The 19,789-nt window shown below is 38.8% G+C and overlaps 1 protein-coding gene and 1 long non-coding RNA gene across 2 annotated transcripts in view; one reads left to right on the plus strand and one right to left on the minus strand.

Annotated features, from left to right (window-relative positions):
• Nucleotides 1-19,789, minus strand: part of NKAIN3 (sodium/potassium transporting ATPase interacting 3) — a 508,353-nt gene that overhangs the window by 430,515 nt on the left and 58,049 nt on the right. The gene's annotated exons all lie outside the window — the stretch shown is intronic.
• The window catches only part of LOC145511310 (uncharacterized), a 53,958-nt gene continuing 36,949 nt past the window's right edge, over nt 2,781-19,789 (plus strand). Inside the window, exons 1-2 of the long non-coding RNA XR_014057781.1 lie at nt 2,781-3,434; nt 7,194-7,250. This is a non-coding gene — a long non-coding RNA (uncharacterized LOC145511310). The remainder of the gene's footprint in view (nt 3,435-7,193; nt 7,251-19,789) is intronic.

Here is a 19,789-nt window from a genome sequence, read left to right on the forward strand (position 1 = left end):
TGTATGCAAAGTTTTAAAATATCACTTTGAAAGTCATATGGTATTGCTATATTTTAGCGACTACATACATAGCTACAACATAGATGCATAAGGAACTTTCCTAATATATTTATGGCATGAGATAAAATATATAAAGGTAACATCATACACAGAAACAAATCTATTGGATTTTTTTAAATGTATGTAAAATATGAATGTAGAAATGATAGTCATAAAATACTGTATTAGATGACCCCAAAGTGGCTCCCTGGTGGCCCAAATGGGCTTCCCTGGTGGTTCAGACAGCAAAAGAATCTGCATGCAATGCAAGAGACCTAGGTTTGATCCCTGAGTTGGGGAGATCCCCTGGAGAAGGGAATGGCTATCCACTCCAGTATTCTTGCCTGGAGAATTCCATGGACAGAAGAGCCTGGTGGCTACAATCTATGGGGTCATAAAGAGTTAGACACTGAGAAACTAATACTTTCACTTTTCACTTTCAAAGTGCTTCTAATATTGAAATACAGATGAAAAATCTGAATGACATTGTTTTAGAAAGTGAGAGAAAAAGCAGCATTACTAATATGCCATATAATTGCATATGTGGCTTTCAGTATATATGAATAATTAAAATTATAAATTAAGAATTATAAATAAGCCATAGATTTTTCACCTACATCTCTAAGAGTTAGACATTTAGACAGGCCAAAAACATTAGTTCCTCTTACTGAGAAAGTCGGAGAGTCATATTTTATGCTGAGTTGCCTTTATTCAGGCTTCTTTGATGTCTGGATCCTGTCCACTCTTCACCACTGTTTCATTGACTCAAGAGGTGCCTGACTAGATCCTATCAAAGCTGAAATTGGGAAACCAATGCTGACCTTGGAAGCAAGAGAGGCAGTAAAGCAAAGTGCAGTTAGGAGTGACCCATACGGTACTGACTCTAAATTACGTCACAAAGATTTCAAAGGTTGCTTCTTAAATTGGGAGAAACAAGGTTTCTAGAAAATGAAAAGCTCTATGTGCTATGACTTGGGGTGTTTACAGGAAATACTATGGTGGTGTGAAAAAAAACTCTAGGCTCGAAAACAGCCTTATGGTTGCCTACAGGTGAGACATTACTTTTAGGAAACAAATCTCCGTGGAACTCTTGAATTTCTGCAGATCTTGACAGCGATACGCTGACTACCCTTTCTCTGGACTATGTTTACAAAGATATCTGGGTAGCAAAAGCCTTGGAAGATGGAGACAGTATTTCCCTCCACGGAAAAAGGCAAGCATGTTTATTCCCCGTGTAGTAAAGATCAGTCTCCTTACAGAGGGAAGGGCAAACATGCTATGGGACCACTTTGAAAGATTCAAAGTCCCTAAGCTCTGGGCTCTTGTCCTTGAATGCGATCCCCTGTGTGTGGGTAGACTTGGCACTGTTCCCCTGTGGGATCAGGGGCTTAGGATTCGAGTGCACAGATGCTAACACACTGGCTACAATCACTTCAGTACAACCTGTCTTCCATCTCTGACTTGGGAGTCTGGAATCTCCTGCCAGCATCTATGTCCCTGTGACAAACCAATTGGCTAGTCTGCGAGTAGGGTGAAATCTCAGACCCTTCACAGTCCTTGAAATTCTAAACATTCCTTCCTTTATGTGTCTAGAATAAAAACAGCTTGGGCTAAGTAATCTTCGGTTCTCTTTCCAGCTCAAGTACATATGATTTATATTAAAAATAGAAGTAGCTTTGGCAATAACAATGTTTCTGTTTTATGTTTTTATTATTTAATAATTTAAAAGTTGTTTTTCCAAAAGAATGCCACATCTAACAGAGTTTTGCTTCCACTTTTCTTAATAATAAATAAACAAAAATCAGAGACCTGTATGCTTTCCATTTACTTTTCAAAACACAATCTGATCTAATCAGTTAAAACTTCACCTCTTAAACATCTCAGATTGAGCTGTGATCAATCTTTTCTCAGACACCTCATGCACATTCACTTCCTTTCTGACACCATTCAAATACAGCTTTAGTTTTGAAGGTTCTCCCAGCAGCTGAAAATGTCTATCAGCATGACAACCTCTGACATCTTAAACCAGCTGGTCTATTTTTTATCTAAAGTTTGCATCTATGACTGTTTCAATTTCAATGATGTTAGCCACAAGATAATGTTATTCTCCACATATGATAAGTATTCATTCATGTTTGACAAAAATTTCTCTACAAGATTAGGAAATTTGTCCACACATTAATAAGAGTTCACAGAGTTCCTACTCTGTGCCAGGAACTGAAATAGATGTTATGATATAAAAACTAACAAAATATGAGTATTGTTGTTCAGTCACTAAGTCGTGTCCAACTCTTTGCAACCTGTCGACTGCCCCACACCCGGCTTCCTTGTCCTTCACTATCTCCCAGAGTTCACTCAAATTCATGTCCATTGAGTCAGTGATGCTATTAACCATCTCATCCTCCATCACCCACCTTCTCTCCCTACCCTCAATCTTTCCTAGCATCAGGATCTTTTCCAATGAGTTGGCTTTTTTCATCAGGTGGCCAAAGTACTAGAGTTTCAGCTTCAGCATCAGTCCTTCCAATGAATATTCAGGGTTAATTTCCTTTAGGTTTGACTGGTTTGATCTCCTTGTCATTCTAAAGTGTCCAATAAAATAGAGGAATTTACAATTCTCTTATCAGGAGATGAAGGATTGAGTCCTCAGGATCTCCCTGGAGGAGGGCATGGCAACCACTCCAGTATTCTTTCCTGGAGAATCCCATGGACAGAGGAACTTGGTGGGCTACATTCCATGGGGTGGCAAAGAGTTGGACACAACTTAATGACTAAACAGCAACAGCAGCTATCTCTTACAGCCTCAATGTCCTTAGAAAACAGATAATTTACCATTCATACATTAAAATTTTTTGAATAATGGCTGAATGAATGAATATATGGGTACTGGAATGAAGAAATACACACTGAGAAGAATCCAGGCTTTGAATCAAATACATGCTTTGGCAGCCTGGGGATTTCTGAAACCATTACAGATCAGTAGTGTTAATGAATACTCATTTCTTTGCAGAAAGTAGAATTTAAATTCTAATTGCGTTAAAATCCCTGGCCTAATATTTCTTCCTAAGAGTCCACACAGAAACAATTAAACTAGACTTCAACTAACCCTGTCTAAGGGTCGACATTTTTTTTTTAACTTCTGTAAAGCAGGCAAAGGTTCACCTGAGGCACAATTAACCCTTGTCAGGAATTCTTACACTGATGTCACGGGCCTACCTGGGGGTGGACCACACACTGAGGGTTTGGAGACTTTAATCTGAAAGGCACAGACTACACTACATCTGGGGATTAGGCTGTTGATCTGATTCGACTGCTGATCAAGTAATAAGAAGGCAGATGGACTCATTCTTCCTATTGGTACAGACCTCAAAGTCATCAATCTGCCTGTACTAAGGGTAAGTCTGGGTTCCTGAAGCTGGAATACAGTTATTATTATGCAGTGGGTGTTGGTAAAGGCTGAATATCTGGGACTTGTATCATTAATTCATTCACTCCAGAATTACTAATGTGGTGCCTATGTTATGGGAGCCAGTAGCTAGGAAGGAATGTAGTGGGAGAATTAAAGAGATGAACGGTGTCTTCATGGACCCAAGGAATCTCTGGACCCAAGGAATCTCCCGTGTGGAAGTGAGAAAGGCAGGGAAGTGACAAGCTATGTCCTGCTGGTGGCTGGACATTCAGTTGAGATTCAGAGGGTCTGAGATCCGAAGTCATCTCACTAAATAGAAAGCAAAGATCTTACCCTGGAGGAGGGCATGGCAACCCACTCCAGTATTCTTGTTTGGAGAATCCCAAGGACAGAGGAGCCTGGTGGGCTACAGTCCATAGGGTCATCAAGAGTCAGACATGATTGAAGCGACTTAGCTAGCATGAATGTCTTCTATCTGCTTATTCAAGATCTAGATCAAATGGCAGTTATCTTTAATGTTGGGAGAAGTGAGGCCTTTTAAGAGGATGATGCTCAGCTAATTCTTTCCCCTCAAAGACTTCTCCAGAGAGTCTGACTGACTCGCCCATCTTTCAGCCTCCTTTTCTTCTCATCTTTGTATTTCATCCATTTACTCCGTTAATTCCCAGGGAGGCAGAGGAGACACTGCCTCTCCCTACAAAGCACGTGAAGTTTAATAGGTTGGAATCAGTGTGAGTGAATAAAATGGTCCATGTGATATGGGAGGGATGTGTACAGGACACAGGAAGAAGCTGTCGTTTCTAGCAAGAGTTGCTGGAAAAGCTTTCGAGGAGAACTTGAGGAGAGCAGTGAGAGAAGAATGGATGCCCACTGGCCAGGCAGGCAGATGACAAATAGGAAGTGAAGCTCAGCAGCATGAGGGGTGAAATAAAAGCATCTCTGCCTATGGCCCCACCTTTATCTGACTTCTCCAAAATTCCCTGCTCTGTTAGAAGTCTGACTTGTTCAAGTGGCATAATTCTTTGTTTCCAATATGTTCTCCCTCCCACTTTTCCTGTATCTTTGGTTTCACTCCATCTCCTGGCCTGGTAAGTGTTACCAGCCTTCAGACCAGGTCTCTGACCAACCAAGCAGCTTCATCATATAGATTCATCCATGACTCTCACCAACCCAGCCCGGGAGGAATTCCTCTGTCCTCATCCTGGAACGTGACTTCTGCAACGTCATTTCTTCCATGGTTGCCCAGGACTCCTGCATAGTATCTCAAAATAAATATATCTTCACACAAGTCACTTTATATAAATTTATTACAAAGTAAATTACTTTCAGGTGATGGTACTTCCTAGAATCATAAATTCTAAAGGGTTGAAAGGTACTTTTCAATAAAAATTAACATGTAATGGGCACTTGGTAAACCATAGAAACTGTTCCAGGCAATTTCATATTTTTCATATTATTTGGTTGTTCTAACATCACTTCAAGTTAAGAACTATGATTTATATTCTATAAATCAGATACCTGAGGACAGAGAACTCATAATTTGCTCAAAGTGACACAGCTAGTCAGGGTTCTACAAAGTGACACAGTTAGTAAGTGTCTGACTTAGGGTTCTACCTTCAGTCTCTCCAGTTAATGATACATCTCAAAAAAATCTTTATCTGTCTCTAAATCTGTCTCTGTCCTTGTAACTCTTTGTATCCTGCCTCCACCTGATCACCTTCAGTGATGAAAAAGCTTACCACTCTCAAAGGCAATATATTTTTATATTTTACCATGATTAAAATATAATGCCATATTCAGTGCTAAAAAGAAATGAGCTATCAAGCCATGAAAACACATGGAAGAATCTTAAATACATAGTATTAAGTGAAAAAAAAATCAATCTGATACAATCATCATGGCTTTCATTTCCAGACTAGTATCTCCAACTACTTCAAAAGTTCATCATACAACATGGTTTTCGGTATCCTTGGGTGAGGAAATTCTAGTTTATTAGGGTTTGTCTTAAAAGCTGGCTCCACCAGAAGAGAACTGCTCAGTGGAAGGCTTTGTTAATCTCAGCAAACCTGTAGGGCAATAGAAGATTGTGTTACCTATTTTTAGAAGCCATAGACATACAGTTGGTTCCCATACAAACTGTGAGCAACTGAAACCTCTGACATTAATGTTGTTAAATACATATTCCCTCATTGGTGCTTGGGTGCTTGATTTACATATATATTATCTTGTCTGTTTCTTTTCATCATGCAAGCCAACAGAAATATTTTTCAATTTTAGTAATGTCACTAAATTTATCTGCAACGCCTAAAAGACTGTGTCATCTTCAAATACGATAAGTGTACTTTCTGGAAATAGCAGCTTTACAAAAGAGAGAAAATAGTTTAAGTTGGATGACTTAGTCCTAGTGAACCCATATGATGTCCTAGTTATTACATTTTTTAAAAAGTAGTCATCTTATGCTTCCTAATATTAGGGAAGATCAACAGTATACTAACCTAGAGTTGCTTCAATTTATCTTTTCTCAATTTTGGAAATTAGGATCAAGATTGCCTATCTCTGGCAACCTAGTATGTTTTTAGACAACAATGTATTAGAAAAAAAACTGACAGTGAATCTAAAATCATATTTTCAAACTCTTCTTAAGACCTAACAATTCTTCTGTTTGAGGTTTGACTTAAACCACCAAATGCTCACCATCTGATCCCCTAAGTATATGAGGAAGAGTCTCCTTTGTCCAACGTAAAATTCATTCTCTTGGACAAAATGGAAGAAATGAAGCATAAGTGGTTCTTGATTTCTCATTGTCATTCTCTAGCCTCGTATTTACCTACCCCAAAATGGACCATCCTTTTTATAACTCTTGTTCCAACTAGTGTTGCAAAACTACTTCGTAAGTTTCTTAACATTTTTCAAAACACCCCACCATTGTAGGCTTTACATTTTCTGGCATAATATTTACATGCTTATTCTTTTTTTTCAGAATCTGTAATTAGTTATGTACCTTTTCTTTGATTTATTTTTATGTGCATCTTCTTTCAGAAGATTGATTTAAAAGGGATAGTTATATTCCCACAGAAATTCACTCTTTCAACTCCCCTAGGGTCACTTTTAATTGTGGAGTCAGGATTTGGATTTTGAAAGTCTCTTATCATTTCCAGAAAATCTCTCTCTTCAGAATCTTTGAACATGGAAATGAATCCCCTTTTCTAAACTTTTTCTAATATCTTTTTTAGAAAAGATAGGATTCAGATCTGGAGATGCCCAACACTTCTTCTTCTCTTCACTGTGACTTCTAAGTTAATACCATCATAGTTCCCTGAGGTTCCCACAAGATCTAAAGTACCAATACGGTTTCCTCTTTGAAAGGGAAAGTGAAAGTCGCTCAGTCATGTCCGACTCTTTGTGACACCATGGACTGTGCAGTCCATGGCATTCTTCGGGCCAGAATACTGGAGTGGGTAGCCCTTCCCTTCTCCAGGGGATCTTCCCAACCCAAGGACTGAGTGCCAGGGAGGGCCTCCAGCATTTCAGGCAGATTCTCTACTGTCTGAGCCACCAGGGAAGCCCTCTCTGAGAGCATATTCTTTCTTAAATAAATTCTCCCTTTATTTGTACTCAGACAGTAAAAAGGAGCCTGGCAGAGTAGAGCCCATGAGGTCTCAAAGAGTCAGACACAACTGAGCATGCGTGGAGCATGAGCATTACTTTCTTAACCTCCCTGCTTGTCTCGGAATTCTTTCACCAGGAGGCAAGAACCTTAAATTCACCAGGAACAGAGGGAAAATAGTTCAAAAGGAGTAAGGCCAGTGTTCTCATGTCTAATTTTGTTTCTCTCGAGGTCAATCTTTACAAAGCAGTCAAACAGGACTTCTTAAAACATAAACTGGACCTTGCCTTTTCCTGCAGAATTATCTAAATAGTTTCCTATTGGGCTGAGGGGGAAAAAATTCCACATTCCCTAATGTGGCCCTAGGACCTGTGATGGGTTCCTGTCCACCTCCCTCTCCATCTCACCTCTTACATCTCCCAAGCCTAACTCTCTAGGCTTCACTCACTCTGGAGTTTTGACCCCCCAAACACAAAAACCACATCCTGATGCTGAAGTCTCTACTCACTCTTTGGAATGTACTTCCCACTGGTTTAATCACAGGCATATCTTCTCATCCTTTACTCTCTCAATTGCCACCTGCTCAGAAACGCCCTCCCTGGCACTCTTTGTCAACAGCTGATCCCAGTTTCAGCTCATGTTTGTTCCTTTCATAGCATCCATCCCAACTCATAACTGTTTTGTCTGTTGACTTGTTTTCTTCTGTCCTTGCAGAATGTAAGTTCTGTGATGGCAGAGTTGTGTTGTTCTGTTTGCTGTTGCATTTCAAGCACTCAGTAAACCCTTGTTTTCCCCATATTTTTCCCATTTTAAATCCTCAGCATGAGTATATAATTTCTTCACAATTTAGAAAAAAATTATAAAGTTTTCTTATCATAAAATGTAATGACTTCCACAAGGACACAATGGTATATTCACAACCAACCAAAGCTAGCAAGAATTTATGGCTCCTTCAAACTAATGTCATATTAGAATAGCTCAATTTTAACAGCGATCATTGGCAGAGGACCAAATAACATATATCAAAAGATACTGGGTCAATGTTTTGTCAGAGAAGCCATTGGGCAAAGAATTGCTGTGAAATGTTCTTTCTTATTCCCCTATTAAATCAATTCCCAGATCTGTAAAAAAATAACTTTTAACAGTAAGTTATTGTGCAACTGTGACCCACAAGACTGTCTTCTGCCTCGTCTAGACTGTTGCTTTTCACTTTATGAAATCAAACTGCAGTTGTGAAATTAATTCAGTGGATAATGGATTAATTGTGAAATTCATTCAGTGGACAATGAATCAATTACATATCTGTTTCCAACTCTTATGTAAGTGCCTTGAGGGTAGGAAAAAGTCTTATTCATCTGTGAACTGAATTAAGGTCATGTACTGTGTTGGATTAAAGACAGCCACAAGAGAATGTAAATTGGTAGAGCCAGTATGGAAGTTTCTTAAAAAACTAAAAATAGAGCTACTATATGATCCAGCATTCCTGCTTCTGAGAATAAATCCAGAAAAGACAAAAACTCAAATTCTAAAAGATACATGCACTGTAGTATTCATAGCAGTACTAACTTACAATAGCTAAGACACAGACATTTTATATGTATATATTATATATATAACGGAATTATATATATATATAATGGAATAGTACTATGTTATATATATAATAGGATAGTACTATTATATATATACATATACATACACACACACACACACACACACATATAATGGAATACTACTCAGCCATAAAAAAGAATGAAACAATGTCATTTGGTGCAATATGGATAGACCTGGAGATTATCATACTAAGTAAAGTAAGCCAGGCAGAGAAAGATAAATATCATATCTTATTTCTTATATGCGAAATCTAAAAATTACACAAATGAACACATTTATAAACTAGAAACAGATTCACAGATATAGAAAAGAAACTAGCAGTTACCAATGGGAAAGAGGGAAGAGCAAGATAAATTAGGAGTTTGGGATTAACAGACACACGCTACCATATATAAACTAGATAAACAACAAGGATGTACTGTATAGCACTATATTCCATATCTTCTAATAACCTATACCGGAAAAGAATCTCAAAATTATATATATATATATATATATATATATATATATATATATATATATAATATTCAAATCACTTTGCTGTATACCTGAAACGAACACAATATTATACATCAACTATAATTTAATTTTAAAAACCTGGCTACAAGGCTGACACTCTTTCCATGAAGACTGTCCTTAAGGGTTGTGCCCTTTCCCTTCAACCTGGAAGGGGAGGTCTATGCAATTGCACTGACCAGTGAAAATGGCAGAAGTAATGACATACGTGGTGCTCATTTCCTGGACCTAAACCTCACAAGCCTGGCAGCTCCCCCTTCCTGTCTCTGGAAATACTCACTCTTGGTGCTGAGCTTCCTTGTGAGAAGTTGGACTACCTTGCTGGGGAAACCACAGAGAAAGGCCTTATAACTATCTAGAGGACGGGAGGCGTCCTGCTGAGCCCTCCCTTTGAGCCACCTTCATGAAAATAAAAGGCACGTGTAGGAAGCCTTCTTGGATATTTCAGGATTGGTGCTGCCAAACTATGGCCCACAGCACAGATGCATGATTTTGTAAATTAAATGTGAGAACACGACCACGATCATTTATTTTCATAATATCTGTAGCTACTTTTACATTTCAGCAGCAGGGTTGAGAAACTGTAATATAAAATGTGTCCCACAAAGCCTAAAAGGTTTACTATCTGGCCCTTCACAAAAAAGATTCTTCACTCCTATTCCAGAGCATGCCACACACCTCCAAATGACCCTAGATGACACCACACCGAGCGGAGGAGTCTCTTAGCCAAGCCCTGCCTATGTTTCTAATCTATGAAAATCATGTTGTTGCTGCGTTCGTCACTCAGGTGTCAGACTCTTTGCGACCTCATGGACTGTAGCCTGCCAGGTTTCTCAGTCTGTCGAATTCTCCAGGCAAGAATATTGGAGTGGGTAGCCATTTCCTTCTCCAGGGGATATTCCGGACCATGGAGAATAATAAAATGGTTGTTGTTTCAAACCACTTGTTTTAGGGTGAATTTTTAATACAATAATTGCAAGTTGAAACATAATTGAAAGGTGACTTTATTGTATAAAACCTGTGACATGTTCAATGGCTTTGGAATCAGGCAGTAGAAAGAAGCTAGAAGTGCTTCAAGGAGAATGTTAGTGGAAAGAAAGACTTTGAAAGATGGTGTTAGTAAAAGCTGCAAGAGCCTTGAAAAGACTACTGGTGAAGCCTTGAAGGACAATGAAAATACGATATTGGAGAGTGGAGAACATGGGATACTTTTACTGTATTGGCAGAAAGGTTGGCATTAGTGTCTGGTGTGATAATAAAGAAAACACAAAAGGAACTGGATGAATTTGTGAGCCTGGCAGAGAAGATTAACAGGCAGAACAGAGAAAGAGCCAGCTGGCTTCTAGCTACTGAGGGTAAAATAAGAGAATATAGAAGAACTAAAGGAGGAATTGTTGAGTTTGTGAGCAGGATTTACAGGAAATATAATGAAACCAGGGCTGCCTGGTTTTTGTCACAGAGTCGGACACGACTAAGCGACTGAACTGAACTGAGGGCTGCCTGGGTATGAAAATAAAACTGTTTCTCATACCAGTCTGGCCCAGCAGTAGACTTCACAAAGCCAGAAATGGCCTCAGGACAAAGGTTATATCCAGGCTACTGCCTGTAAAACTTGCCATGGGGTAAATAAGGGTGTTTCTTTGTTCAGACTTCAAAAAATTTGAGGGCAAGCCTAATAGGGCTTCTAATAACCTTAAGGGTTATCCATCTTAGCCCATCTCTGCAAAGAAAGAAGGCCTCTATGAATCATATAATGTGTTTAATAAACTCTTTCAACTAGATAAAAAGGCTTCTTTGTTGCATAAATAACCTGTGGCCAGAAGTTGGACAACAGTCCTTCCATAGAAAGTGCCCCCATCTTCCCTTAAACCTGGGGATGCTCTGTAACTACACAGACCAATAGAATATGGTAGAAGCTATACTGTGCCAATCTGGGGGCTTGGCTCTATGACACTGAAAGTTTCTTATTCCTGCCTCTTGGGTCACCTACTTTTGTAGCCCCAAACTACCATGCAAGACCTCCAACTACCCTGTTCAAGAAATCAGGTGAAAAGGTCCTGAACCCATGGCCTTCTCACTTGAATGAAGCCATCTTTGACCCTCCAGCAGAGCCACTCACTGAAGAACACCATGGAGGCCACACAGAGAACTGCCCAGCCAAACTCTGCCCAAGTTTTGGCCCATAAAATCCTGAGATATAATCAAATAGGCGTTGTTTTGGCCTTACCAGATTGCTCAGTGGTAAAGAATCTGCCTGCCAATATAGGAGATGCAGGAGCCGCAGTTTTGATCCCTGGGTCAGGAAGATCCCCTGGGGTAGGAAATGGCAAACCCACTCCAGTATTCTTGCCTGGAGAATTCCATGGAGAGAGGATTGCAGAATTGGACACAACTAAGCACACACACACACACGCACATACAGCCTGGCATGCACAAATTCCAAATATTTAGGCTAGTTCTCCATATTGTACCAATGCTTTATTATACTGGTTCTTGACATCACAGGGCTGGGAGATTCCAGGCATCCAGTTCTCCCAACCTTTCAAATCCACTGAATGGCTTATAGACCTCATACCTAAGGAAGGGTCAGCACCATAAAAAGGGATAAAAATCCAATGAGGCAAAGCCATTACTTGCCAGCAGTTTGGTGATGAATAACTGTAATTATTCTCCAAGATGAGGTTTGAATATTTTCTATGGCTTTTAGTTACTCATTCTAAATACTTTCAAATAATGAGACTTGAGCCTAAAGTCATAGGTAAAGCATTTAATGATGTACATTTGTATTTCTATCAAGACTTCAGAATGCCTATCAGTCTAAAAATAGGAGAAAATTTATGCTGCTCATTTTAACTGAATGATAATAGGTATAGCTAGGAAAAATGATATATCAAGTTAATGCTGAGTAAATCCTCTTCCAAAGTGACTGTTTATACCTAACTTCAGGAAAAGATCAGATAAATGTGACTATTTCAGTAAGGATTTCAGTAAGGGCATCCACAGTATTTCTGAAATGACATTAAACCTCCCTTAAGTAGCCCCTGCTACACCTATGAAGAATACAGAATTACTGCCTTATTATCATTAAAAATTCATGTCATATTTACAGATTGTATTCATTTGGCCAATGGGACATGCACTGCAATGAGTTAGTACCAGACTCACCTGAGCTATAAAAATAAATAACTACATGATAATCTTGTGATGTACAGCCACAAATCGTTTAATATCTAGGGTCATAAAAGGTGAAATGAACCACGGATTCAAAAATGCCAACGAGTACTTGAAGAAAATATCCTTTAGGGACAGGTAACTCTAGCTTTTTTAATACAATAAAAAAAATTAATTTCTTAGGGGAGAAGATAGTTAAATGATATATTTCTATACTAGTGTAATGGGAGACCTGAAAATATTTTCAGGAGTATTAGTTTGTGCACCTTCAAAAATCATCTTATAAATTGCACTAGAAAAACTTTTCATAAAGAAATGAATAAATGAAAATCTGAACAGAAACATCGAGTCCTGTCAAGTAGATGAAACAGGGGTGCGTGACTGTAGACCTCAGTTCACAGCACAGTTCATTTATAGCTTTAGACAGGTCCTTAAGTCACAGAACCTTCTCAGCCTTCAGTCTCTCTTACACAGAATTAAAAGATCTTACTACCTAGGTCATGGAATCATTATGATGAAAAATAAGAAACCTGTATGGAAATTTTCCTTGAAAATCACAAGCCACTATGCAGATAGTATTATATTATTCATCAGTCTAGTTGAGAAAGTCAACCCAAATTACATTCAGGTATATTCTCTTTAACTTAAGGTTTTGAAATTTTGGCTCCAATTTAGCTTATGTTTAATGATTTCTGAGCCACTAGGAAAGCCTAGTGGTTCAGAGACAGACACAACTTAGGCTACTTAGCAAGCACAATTCTGATAACGAGTTTTTGTTTTTACTCAAAATATCAACTCAGAAAACACCTCGCCTGTCACTTAATGACAATGGATATGTAGAAGAGAAATACTATGTCCTCTTGGAAGTCTAAAGCATATATTGTGAAAACATTCTTACTGACCTTTCAGAGTCTGTTCGGCAGAAACAAGGGGTTAAGAATGTAATGGACTGGGAAACACTTTCTTATTTCTGAAGCATTTATGATTTCACACATTCCTTTTCCAAAGTCCTTTTAACAGCTCTGACATGAGGTTCCATTGAAGTTTCAGAAGGAATGTAGACAGGTTGAAAGGCACACAAGCAAAAAGGCTTCCCATTAGAATCAAAATGGAAACAAGTCCTTAATTGTTCCCTTCAAATTCATATCATGATCAGCCTGAGCATGTTTCTGCCCAGGTCATTCAGCTGGGGAATTCCCTGACTTCAAAGCTCTCTCCTCTGAGCAGAAACATCAGCTGAATCCTATCTGAAGACAGAGTTAAAAACGAAAAAAAAGGATTTTTTTTTTAATCATTCTGAAAGAACTCTTCCAAAGCACTGTTTTAATTGGTCTTTCACAAACAAAGACAAAGATACACAATAACCTACAGGTCCTGGAGCTATAAACTCCTTGTTAAAAGTCCGGTTGGGAGATATTTGCTTCTAATGCTCATTAACACACTTTACAGCTCATCTAGGATAAAAATCAAACTCCTTCCCAGAGCGGATAAGAAAGAATTATTCAAGCTTTCCCAACTCTGAAAGCAGAACAAAGGCTTCCTACACTCTGTGCTTTCTTCTTTGGATGGTTTTTTCCAGAAAAAGAAGTGGGATGTTTGAATGCAATGCTCCTTCTAGCCATGTAGCCATTGCACAAGCATTTGTTGTCTATTTTACGTCAGATCCCATGCTGATGCTACAAGGCACGTGAGGGATGGTTCCTGCCTTCAAGGAGTTCATTCACCTACCAGCAGGAGCGACTATCATGTGATTCACAAATTATAATATAGTGGGGTGAGAGCTGGCAGAGGTGGGAGTCAGAGATCCCAGGGCATCTGTCCAAGCAGAGGCGACACATAAGCTGGGTCTTGGACGTGTAGGAGTTAGCTGGAGCGGGGGGCAGTCAAGGGGGGTCAGGTATGAAGGGGGTACAAACCACCCCAGTACTTTAACAGAGCTATGCTAAGGGCTTGGAAGGTGGGGAGAGAGGGGGACAAGTGGGGGGTAGGGGAGTGAGCAAATGGATCTCTGGGATGTTAAGGTCTTCTTTTGCATAAGATACCTGGCACAATGAGGGCTGGTTTAATGGCATGTGGTTATTTTTTCCCCAGCAGGCTGAGCAGACAGGAAAGCTCTGTGAGATAATATTCACATCATCTCTTTACACATTGAAAAGGAAAAGAAAGAAATATTGCTACCCATAGATTCTCACGCTTTACTTGTAATAGGACTTGTCTTATTATGGGTATTTTGATACATTTAAGCTGATTAAAAGGTAAAGGAAAACAATGTCTGAAATAACAGGTTCATTAAGCAAGAAAATGAGAACCATAAACAAGGCAAAGGATATTAAACTATTTTGCTTTTCATTGAACTTGTGAATTGTGTAGAAGGCAATGCTGAGCTCACTGAGAAGTAATTCAAAAACTAAATTATTTTAGTAATGGACTGGTTGACTGACACTATTTTCTAGCTGTACTGCACTAAATGTCATTTAACTGTTCTAATGAATGTTTAGGCCACAGGTACAACTGACAAGCAGTTCTCTATGTGTATGTATATTTGTGTGTGCTTAGTCATGTCTCAGTCACGTCCTTCTCTTTGCAACCCCATCGACTATATGTAGGCTGCCAGGTTGCTCCGCCCATAGGATTCTCCAGACAAGAATACTGGAGTAGAGTGTCATTCCCTTCTCTAGGGGATCTTCCTGACTCAGGGATCTAACCAGCATTTATGTCCTCTGTCTCCTGAATTGGCAGGAAGGTTCTTTATCACTAGTGCCACCTGGGAAGCCCAAAGAGTTCTCTATCTCTCTGTAAATAAAATAAGTCAGCATAATAGATGGATCAATACACAATGCAACATTGTATTATGCTTGGTGATGTGCTAAAGTGAAAGTGAAAATCAGTTGTGTCCGACTCTTTGCCACCCCATGGACTATACAGTCCATGGAATTCTCCAGGCCAGAATGCCAGAATGGGTAGCCTTTCCCTTTTCCAGAGGATCTTCCCAACATGGGGATCAAACCCAGGTCTCCCACATTGCAAGCAGATTCTTTACCAGCTGAGCCATGAGAGAAGCCCAAGAATACTGGAGTGGGGAGCCTATCTCTTCTCCAGTGGATCTTCCTGACCCAGGAATCAAACCGGGGTCTCCTGCATAGCAGGCAGATTTTTACCAACTGAGCTATCAGGGAAGCCCAATGTGCTAAGGACTGAATCAAAAAGAAAAAATTCATTATTAAGATCACTGTTTCAAAATAACATTACTTGTTAAAAGCTCTATAAGGAAAACTACTACTGTTGAAAGAAATTAAAGAAGACATAAATAAATTTATAAAAAAAAAGAAAAAAAAATTTTAGTAGTTTGATGATTCAAAATATTAAAAATAACAAATGATTTAAAAATTCCAAAAAAAAAAAAAGAAGACATAAATAAATGGAAAGATGTCCCATGTTCATGGATTAAAAGACTTAATATTGTTAAAATGTCCAAAGCATTCTATAGATTCAATGCAATCCCTATAAAAATCCCCATAACATTTTTTTCAGGAACAGAAAAATTTATATGAAATTTGAAGTGACCTCAAAAAGCCAAAACAATCTTGAAAAAGAACAGAACTGGAAGACTCATGTTTAGTGATTTCAAAACTTACTGAAAAGCCACAGAAATCAAAATTGAGTTATACTGGATTAAAAACAGACATATAGACCAACAGAATAGACATTCCAGAAATAAACTCTCACATACATGGTCAAATGATTTTCAATAAGGATGCCAAACTTGTTCAATGGGGAAAATGACAGTCTTTTCAACAAATAGTGCTGGGAAAACTTAATACCCACCTGTAAAAGAATGAAATTGGGCCCTCGTCTAAAACCATATACAAAAACTAACTCAGAAAGGATCAAAAACCTAGTGCAAGAATTAAAACTACAATATGCTTAGAAGAAAACAGGGGGTAAGAGATTTATGATATTGGATTTGGCAATGATTTCTTAGATATGACAGCAAAGGCACAGGCAACTGAAGAAAACATAAATTGAAAATGAAAATTTAAAACTTGTTTGCATCAAGGGACACTATTACTATCAACAAAATCAACCAAGTAGCAGATATCTCCACAGAACAGGAGGCACTTGCAAATCATATATATGATGAAGGATTAAAATCTGATGTGTGTGTGTACAGTATGTGTGTGTGTGTATTTATTCTGGAGATGGAGTACAAAACTCAATAACAAAACTCAAACAACCAATTCAAAAGTGAGCAAAGGATTAGACCAGAAATCCATCCTAAAAAGATATACAAAGACCAACAAGAACATGAAAAGATGCTCAACATCATAATCACTGAATGTGCTCAGTCGCTCAGTTATATCCCACTCTCAGGCCCCATGGACTATAATCCACCAGGCTCCTCTGTCCATGGGATTTCCCAGGCAAAAATACTGGAGTAGGTTGCCATTTCCTTTTCCAGGGGATCTTTCCAACCCAGGAATCAAGCTCAAGTCTCCTGCATTGACAGATGGATTCTTTACCACAGAGCCACCAAGGAAGTCCCTTATCAGGTGTATCTTTTGCAAATATTTCCTCCCCATCTATGTTGTCATCTATTTTTAATAGCTTGACTAATTTTCTCATTTATCTTTACATGACCTTCAAAACTTAGAAGGTCCCTCATTTAGTATTTATTCAGCAAGTGTTTGAATATGCCCATTTAAAGTGCTTTCCATCAATAACATGGATTTGCATGAAAACATTTGTTTTGTGCAGGTATGTTTTCAAATATTCTACAGGAAACATTGAGAATAAATTGCTGATATATTTCCACTCACCCTCTAAAGACAAAATTTGAATGTACTTGTAACAGAAACTTGATAAAAAATAATCAGTCCACTTTCAAAACTGCTGCTTGTTTCACAGAGTTACCTGCATTTAAGAAAGAAGACTGATTCTTTTTCTAACTGGACACCAGTCACCAGTGCAAAAAGATTTACACCATTACACAGCTACACTCAACACACATGGCCACATAGCTGATTCCTGCCCTCCCCAAAGGAATCATGCATGCTTCTTCCAGATGCACTTACATTTTGGATGTTAGAAGCAGGTCATCCTTTCATTCCAACTGTCTAAGATAAATGATCTTTAAAAAATATTTCCCTTGCTAAATCAACCCCAGTGAAGTAAGGATAGTTGGATGACTCCAAGAAAGTGAAAGATCACACATCTCTTAGCATTTGCAACAAAACCTGAAGAATCCCTGAGGCTACCCTAGAAATTGAGGTCAAGACATTTAATAGCTAGGTCCTGTGCAGAAAGTCTTCTGAATGAGTGTAACAGAAATCTCTAAATAATACTACTCATGCCATTATGTTTACATTATAATTTGTTTGTAGCACTCTGGAAAACTGACATGTAAGAGCTTCCTATGAATTCCATTTTCAATAGTGTTTTCCTTCCAGCATCCTTTTTCAACAACTGCAACGGTCAAGCAGGGGCTGTTACTTAGATAACATGGGCTAAAACAGATTTGCACTTCCTGTCAGAAAAAAGAAGTATGTCCTATATGATGACTGTGTCTTAAAAATCTACTAAGTCTTCCTCTGTGATCTATTTATACCAGACACCAGGCTCTTCTGCCCCCAGCAAGGTCCTACAATCTGAGCACAGGTAGAGAAAACAAGCAAGCTAGGCAAATCAACTCACCTGCAACTTACATGAGCTACAGCTCTCGAGATTTAACCTCCTGAAATAAAGATCATTTTTCTTCACAAGAGAATTTTGGGTTCAGTGTTCATGACTACAGATCCTTGTCACATATGAATTTGCTAACATTAATATAGTGTAAAACACATATTAAAAATATCTGCTGCATAACCTTTCCAAAGTCCCTTACTATCCCTTCTCCCTGACAACCATAAGTATGTTTTCTAAGCCTGTGAATCTCTTTCTGTTCTGTAAGTAACTTCATTTGTATCATTTCTTTTTAGATTCTGCACATAAGGCATGTCTAAACAGATAACCAACAAAGACCTATGGTATAGCACATGGAACTCTGCTCATGTGCCAGCCAGGATGGAAGGGGTGTTTAGGGGAGAATGAACACATGTATATGTATGGCTGAGTCACTTTGCTGTTCACCTGAAACTACCACAACGTTGTTAATTGGATATTTTGTTGTTCAGTCACTCAGTCATGTCCAACTCTTTGTGACGCCATGGAATGCAGTGCTCCAAGCTTCCCTGTCCTTTACCATCTCCTGGAACTTGCTCAAACTCATGCCATCTAACCATCTCATCCTCTGTTGCCCCTTTCTCCTCCTGCCTTCAATCTTGCCCAGCATCAGGGTTTTTTCTAATGAGTGAGCTGTTTGCATCAGGTGGCCAAAGTATTGGAGCTTCAGTTTCAGCATCAGTTCTTCTAATGAATATTCAGAGTTGATTTCCTTTAGTATGGACTGGTTTGATCTCCTTGCTGCCCAGGGGACTCACAAGAGTCTTCTCCAACACCACAGTTCAAAAGCATCAATTCTTTGGCGTTCAGCCTTCTTTATGGTCCAACTCTTATATCCATACATGACTACTGGAAAAACCGTAACTTTGACTAGTCGGACCTTTGTTGGCAAAGTAATGTCTCTGCTTTTTAATATGCTCTCTAGATTTGTCATAGCTTTTCTTCCAAGGAACAGCGTCTTTTAATTTTGTGGCTGCAGTCACCATCTGCAGTGAGCAGTGATTTTGGAGTCCAAGAAAATAAAATCTGTCACAGTTTCCATTGTTCCCCATTTACTTGCCATGAAGTGATGGGACCAGATGCAATGATCTTTGTTTTCTGAATGTTGAGTTTTAAGCCAGCTTTTCCACTCTCCTCTTTCAATTTCATCAAGAGACTCTTTGGTTCTTCTTCATTTTCTGCCATAAGGATGATGTCATCTGCATATCTGAGGTTATTGATATTTCTCCTTGCAGTCCTGACTCCAGCTTGTGCTTTACCCAGCCCGGCATTTCGCATGATGTACTCTGCATATAAGTTAAATAAGCAGGGTGACAATATACAGCCTTGAAGTACTCCTTTCCTGATTTGAGACCAGTTTGTTGTTCCATGTCCTGTTCTAACTGTTGCTTCTTGACCTGCATACAGATTTCTCAGGAGGCAGGTAAGATGGTCTGGTATTCCCATCTCTTTTAGAATTTTCCACAGTTTGTTGTGATTCACACAGTCAAAGGCTTCAGCATAGTCAATAAAGCAGAAGTAGATGTCTTTCTGGAATTCTCTTGCTTTTTCTATGATCCAACGGATGTTGGCAATTTGTTGTCTGGTTCCTCTGCCTTTTCTAAATCCAGTTGGAACATTTGGAAGTTCTCAGTTCAGGTACTGTTGAAGCCTAGCTTGTATTGGGGTATAATCAGCTATGCCCCAATACAAAATGATTTTGGTGTTAAAAAAAT

The sequence above is a fragment of the Giraffa tippelskirchi genome, chromosome 6 (genome assembly GCF_054371585.1).
Source record: "Giraffa tippelskirchi isolate mGirTip1 chromosome 6, T2T-mGirTip1v1.2.pri, whole genome shotgun sequence".
NCBI lineage: Eukaryota > Metazoa > Chordata > Mammalia > Artiodactyla > Giraffidae > Giraffa > Giraffa tippelskirchi.